Raw genomic sequence first — 6,000 nt, 5'->3', positions numbered from 1 at the left:
TCTTCAAACAATTAAGTTTTCCCCTATGGGGGAGAACACTATCCCCTCGTTGATTACGCCTACTCCCAGCGAAAACCAAAATATGTATTCTTCAATCACTCAAAAAGGCTTGTCGAAAGAAACCAACTCAAGCGAATTCCAGATCATGCAAATTATTCCTCCTTTTACGAAATCAATTATTTCAAACACAGATTCTTTGAACAACGCCTATCTTCAGTGTGCTAAATCAATTCTGCACGAATTCCCGCAAGAAGCACGAAATCAAATAACAATCAGCAAAACATTCGCATACATAAGAGACAAAAGACTTCATTCGCTGACTGTTGTTTCACCACCAACTGTCAAAAAGCAATACCATTCGATTAGATCCAGAGGCCTAAATTTACTAGGCAAAACCGTTTTTCCTATGGGCAAACATTTCCTCAACACAGAAAAATCATTCTATCCTAGAAGATACAATATCAAATTCAGTAATCTCCCTTATGTTTGCAGAGACACTGAAGCCCTGAAACTAATAGATCTTCCAGAGGGAATAGAACATAGCCCCGCAGTTATTCGAATGAAAGACAACATAGGAGGCGATCTCATCTTCAATGGTTATGCAACACTGAGTGTGACAGTGAAAAACGCAACTGAAGAGGAAAGATTGAAAACTTGGTCATATGAAAATCGGATCGCAGAATTCAAAGAATGGAACAGCTTAGAGATCAAGTTCCATGCTCCCTCATTACATAACTGCAGTTACTGTGAACAAAGCAAACTACAGTATCGGGGACACCATAAAGATTGGTGCTACTTATGGCAAAACCAGCTACAAAGAATCAAAAATGTGCAAAACATAAACAAAGAAACAAAGAATAATCGTGCTGAAAAGCAGAAACCAACAAATTTTCATAAAGCTCCCGAAACTGAAACAATCAGTGACACCTCCTCTTGCAACTTGACCATAGATGAAGAGGAAGTGGAAGAAACTTATACAGAAGAAATTTGTAGTGGCACAACAGAAAATGCTACAGTCATAGAACAAGAAACAGAAAACGCTGACAAAACCTCAACCAACATACAAAACGCTGAATGTAATGATTCCGCCTATCTTAATACAGAGAAGTTTCAATCTTTAGAGCTTGATAATAATGCTGTTCTCAAACAGTACAGACCAGGCGCCAAAAGGCCACTTAGTGAAACACAAAAACAACAAAACGCGCAAATCGCAAAACACTTCTTGAACGATCAGTGGATTAAGAAGAAAAATCAGTTCGAACAAAACAAAAATGATTGAGCACAAAGTTTTCTGTTTGAATTCATGTGGCCTTAAGAGCCCGAAAAAATTCTTCGCAATAATCGAAAAATGCTACAAATTAGCTAGCGGAACTTTATTCATTTTGTGTATCCAAGAATCGAAAATTCCAGCTCTATCTCGTTCACACGAAACAGTTCTTGAGCAATACAAATTACGCTATCATCTAGTGCCTGCAATAAACTGCAGTGGAGGTTTAGTTACAGTTTGGAGTGAAGAACAAAACTGATAATCAAATACTGCAATCACGAGATCACTCTGGAATTAATTTTACGGAACTCAATCTAACTGTATTCAATGTATATCTGAATACAAGCTCCTATTGTGAAAAGTTGAAGCAATTAAGCTCAAATCTCTCGAAACTCAACACGGAACGATCTATTGTTTTAGCAGGGGATTTTAATGCTTTCAGTCATGATTCGCGAAACACATCAACTGCTCTTCGAAGCGTAGACGATAGAGTTAAGCGATTTGTAAAGCTCCAAACGGTTACAGAGCATGCTCTACTATTTGATGCAGCGGTAGAACTGGACGTACTTGATTTCACACACTATGACAAAAGAACATCGTCTTTTTCACGAATAGACTATTTTTTTACAAACCAAACCCAGTACAGCGAAATGAAAGTACATCGGAGCAATTTCTCAGATCACATGCTGTTAGAACTAAGCAACAAAAGCGAAGAAAAAGAACGAGGCCAAAGCTTTTGGAAAATGAACGATGCTATTTTATTTCCAAACAAAGAGTACATCAAAACAGAAATAGAAGCCTTTGGAATGAACTGTTTGACACATGAAAATTATGAAGAGCTGAAGTGCCACATACGTGATGTCTGCCAAGCCTTAGCTATTAATAAATCAAAAATCTTAAGCTCGCAATTGAAAAACATCCTGGCCGAAGAGAAAAGGCTGAGAGAACAAATACAAAATCATGACTCCAATGAAAAAATTTTAAAACGATATAATGATACAGTCTCGAAAATAAATGCGTATGACAACAACAAACAAAAAGATCAGTTCATCCATTTCAAGAAACTGACCCAATCATGCGAACTTGGAAACGCGAAAGACTTGAAAACTTGGGCAAAGCAAAAAAACAACACGAACAATATTACTTCACTTAGGGTTGGTGCAAGTGTTACAACAAATCAGGAAGAAATCATCAAAGTCTTTGAAAACCATTTTTCACAGCTTTACAAAAGCAAGAAAAAGGCTCTTTTGAGATTTTTCTTGACCATTTGAACGAGCGCAAAAACGAAGCAACAAATGATGTAAATGAAATCACCATAGATGAAGTATTGAAAGCAATTAACAAACTCAATGCAAAGAGCTCACCGGGTTCGGATGGAATAACCTCAAACTTTTACAAGATTTTTAAGAGAGAAATGGCCCCATTGCTACAAAGCGTTTTCAACAATATTGTTCGAACTGAAAAAGTCCCTGAAAGCCAAAATATTGCAATCTTAAAACTTCTGCCTAAAACTGATAATCCGAGAACTGTTGATGAATTTAGACCTATAAGCTTGCTGAACACTGACCTCAAAATTCTATCACACATTCTATCTGCCAGAATCATAATAGATCTTGAAGACATAATAGGCCAACATCAGCATGCATACTTGAGCAAAAGACAAATCCATATAGCATTAAATAAAGTTCGAAAAGCCCATAAGCAACTAAATAACAGCAAATGCCTTGTGAATCTGGATTTTTCAAAAGCTTTTGACAAAGTAGACAGAGATTACATCTTCGCCCTTCTCGATAAAATTGGCATTGACCAATACACAAAATCTGCCATCAGAACAGTTTACAATGAAACGAAAGCAATTATTGAAATCAATGGCTACCTTTCCAAAACAATTGTACTACAACGCGGAGTTAGGCAAGGTTGTCCCCTTTCAGCTTTACTTTTCATACTTGCTGTTGAGCCCTTGCTTTGCTGTATAGACAACTCACCACATATTAAAGGATTCACCAGCTCAAAAACAGTGGCTTATGCAGACGACATTACTTGCTCAATACGCATATCATCGATTGAAGGACTATTTGACACTGTCAAAGATTTTTGCGATTGCACTCAACTAGAAATCAACGTCAAAAAGAGTGAGATCCTGTCAACGAGAGACATAGCTTTCTATAAAACTGTACGTGTAACAAAAATCCTGGGCATTAAATTCTTTACTGATAAATCATCAACAAACTTACTTGATCTCATCAAAACACAAATTGCCATTTACATGCGCTTCATTTCTCGATCGAAAACTTTAAGAGCCAAGAGACAAATCATTGAAACTTTTATCCTTCCAAAGTTCCTGTATTATTCAAGACACACGGACACAACAGTAAATATTCTGACGAATGTTCAAAAACTCATCAACAATCTACTAAAAACTGGTGACAAAATGGAAATTAGAAGTGAAGTTCTTTACCAATCTGTTGCTGTGGGCGGTATCTCTCTTCCACATATTACATCAAAAATAATCTCAGCAAAACTGATAGACGAAATTAACTCATCAAACGAGAACGATGTTTCCTTTCCAAATGACTTAACAATTTTGTTAAAATCTTTAAAGCTCAAAGTCTCTCAAACTGACAACAGTATCCTTCTGTATAAGAACAACATCGAAACTTCCCTGAGACTTAACAAAGCCTTAAGAACAAGTGAGATTTACTTGTATATCATTGCTCAAGTTTTTCCAACAAGTTTTATCGAGGACCGCTTAAACAAATCCGTCATAAAGTATAATTGTTCAACGAAAGAATTAACTCTCTTTAGCAAAAATATCTGGAAATTTTACAAACTTTTGCAACAACAACAAAATCTTTTATATCGCCTTGCCTTCAATTGTCTTGTTGACAAACAGATTAGATGGATGAAAAATTTTTCAGAGTCACCAATTTGCAGCTATTGCGGGAAAGAGTTTGAAACATCGGAACATTTAATTCTCAAATGCGAACAATTATCTGGAGCGAGAAGTACCCTAAGGGTTTTTACCGATTTCCAAAAAAGTATCCGCGCTCGATGAGGCTTAACTTTTTCGATCACCGAACTTTGTTTTGGTCACCAAATCGTCAATTTTAGTCCGATTTGGCTCATTTTTTGTGGGCATGCTCCACTTGAGCCATAGTTTGGGATAAAATAAAAAAATCTGGCACCGCGAACCATTTTGGACAAGTTTTTACCGATTTCCAAAAAAGTATCCGCGCTCGATGAGGCTTAACTTTTTCGATCACCGAACTTTGTTTTGGTCACCAAATCGTCAATTTTAGTCCGATTTGGCTCATTTTTTGTGGGCATGCTCCACTTGAGCCATAGTTTGGGATAAAATAAAAAAATCTGGCACCGCGAACCATTTTGGACAAGTTTTTACCGATTTCCAAAAAAGTATCCGCGCTCGATGAGGCTTAACTTTTTCGATCACCGAACTTTGTATTGGTCACCAAATCGTCAATTTTAGTCCGATTTGGCTCATTTTTTGTGGGCATGCTCCACTTGAGCCATAGTTTGGTATAAAATAAAAAAAGTCTGGCACCGCGAACCATTTTGGACAAGTTTTTACCGATTTCCAAAAAAGTATCCGCGCTCGATGAGGCTTAACTTTTTCGATCACCGAACTTTGTTTTGGTCACCAAATCGTCAATTTTAGTCCGATTTGGCTCATTTTTTGTGGGCATGCTCCACTTGAGCCATAGTTTGGGAAAAAATAAAAAAATCTGGCACCGCGAACCATTTTGGACAAGTTTTTACCAATTTCCAAAAAAGTATCCGCGCTCGATGAGGCTTAACTTTTTCGATCACCGAACTTTGTTTTGGTCACCAAATCGTCAATTTTAGTCCGATTTAGCTCATTTTTTGTGGGCATGCTCCACTTGAGCCATAATTTGGGATAAAATAAAAAAATCTGGCACCGCGAACCATTTTGGACAAGTTTTTACCGATTTCCAAAAAAGTATCCGCGCTCGATGAGGCTTAACTTTTTCGATCACCGAACATTGTATTGGTCACCAAATCGTCAATTTTAGTCCGATTTGGCTCATTTTTTGTGGGCATGCTCCACTTGAGCCATAGTTTGGTATAAAATAAAAAAAATCTGGCACCGCGAACCATTTTGGACAAGTTTTTACCGATTTCCAAAAAAGTATCCGCGCTCGATGAGGCTTAACTTTTTCGATCACCGAACTTTGTTTTGGTCACCAAATCGTCAATTTTAGTCCGATTTGGCTCATTTTTTTTGGGCATGCTCCACTTGAGCCATAGTTTGGGATAAAATAAAAAAATCTGGCACCGCGAACCATTTTGGACAAGTTTTTACCAATTTCCAAAAAAGTATCCGCGCTCGATGAGGCTTAACTTTTTCGATCACCGAACATTGTTTTGGTCACCAAATCGTCAATTTTGGTCCGATTTAGCTCATTTTTTGTGGGCATGCTCCACTTGAGCCATAATTTGGGATAAAATAAAAAAATCTGGCACCGCGAACCATTTTGGACAAGTTTTACCGATTTCCAAAAAAGTATCCGCGCTCGATGAGGCTTAACTTTTTCGATCACCGAACTTTGTTTTGGTCACCAAATCGTCAATTTTAGTCCGATTTGGCTCATTTTTTGTGGGCATGCTCCACTTGAGCCATAGTTTGGGATAAAATAAAAAAATCTGGCACCGCGAACCATTTTGGACAAGTTTTTTACCGATTTCCAAAAAAG

Source organism: Convolutriloba macropyga, chromosome 9, assembly GCF_964194025.1.
Source record: "Convolutriloba macropyga chromosome 9, txConMacr16.3, whole genome shotgun sequence".
Lineage (NCBI taxonomy): Eukaryota > Metazoa > Xenacoelomorpha > Acoela > Convolutidae > Convolutriloba > Convolutriloba macropyga.
Note: the sequence above shows the minus strand (reverse complement) of the source record.